Source organism: Carlito syrichta, unplaced genomic scaffold (genome assembly GCF_000164805.1).
Source record: "Carlito syrichta isolate Samal-C Ts95f unplaced genomic scaffold, Tarsius_syrichta-2.0.1 Scaffold165261, whole genome shotgun sequence".
In the NCBI taxonomy this organism is placed as follows: domain Eukaryota; kingdom Metazoa; phylum Chordata; class Mammalia; order Primates; family Tarsiidae; genus Carlito; species Carlito syrichta.
The window spans coordinates 2,147-3,114 of NW_007109357.1; positions in this window are offsets into that span (position 1 = coordinate 2,147).

The window sequence follows — 968 nt, forward strand, 5'->3', positions numbered from 1 at the left end:
TATGGGAAGTCCTGGCTAGAGCAATCAGAGAAGAGAAGGCAATCAGGGGTATCCAAATAGAAAAGAGGAAGTCAAGTTATCTCTCTTTGCAGATGACATGATCATGTCCCTTGAAAACCCAAGAGAATCTGTCAAAAACCTCCTTACATTGATAAAGGCCTTCAGCAAAGACTCAGGATACAATATAAATGTGCAAAAGAAAACTGCATTTCTTTACACCAATAATAAACAAACAGAAAGCCAAATAAAAAGCACAATCCCATTCACAATAGCCACAAAAAAAAAAATTAAATACCTTGGCATCTTCCTAAACAGAGACGTGAAAGAGCTTTGCAATGAAAACTACAAAACACTGCTCAAAGAAATCAAAGATGACACAAGTGGAAAAATATCCCATGCTCATGGATTGGAAGAATCAACATTGTGAAGATGACCATCCTACCTAAGGCAATCTACAGATTTAATGCAATACCCATCAAATTACCAGCAACATTCTTCTCTGACCTAGAAAAAACAACACAGGAATTCATATGGAAACACAAATGACCAAGAATAGCCAGAACTATACTCAGCAAAAAACAAAGCAGGTGGTATCACATTATCAGACTTCAAGCTTTACTATAAAGCTACAATCATCAAAACAGCTTCATATTGGTATAGGAACAGATATATAGACCAATGGAATAGAATTGAGATTCCAGAAGCAAAACCTCAATTTCTCAACCAACTCATCTTCAACAAAGCCTCCACCACCTACCACTGGGGAGAGGAGAACCTATTCAGTAAATGGTGCTGGGAAAACTGGCTGACTATATGCAGAAGATTGAACCAGGACCCCTATCTATCACCCATACACAAAAATTAACTCCAAATGGATCAGACCTAAATGTAAAACCTCAAACCATAAGAGCCTTAGAAAATGAAGGACATACCTTCATGGAAATTGGAACTGGCATCCAATTCCTGAA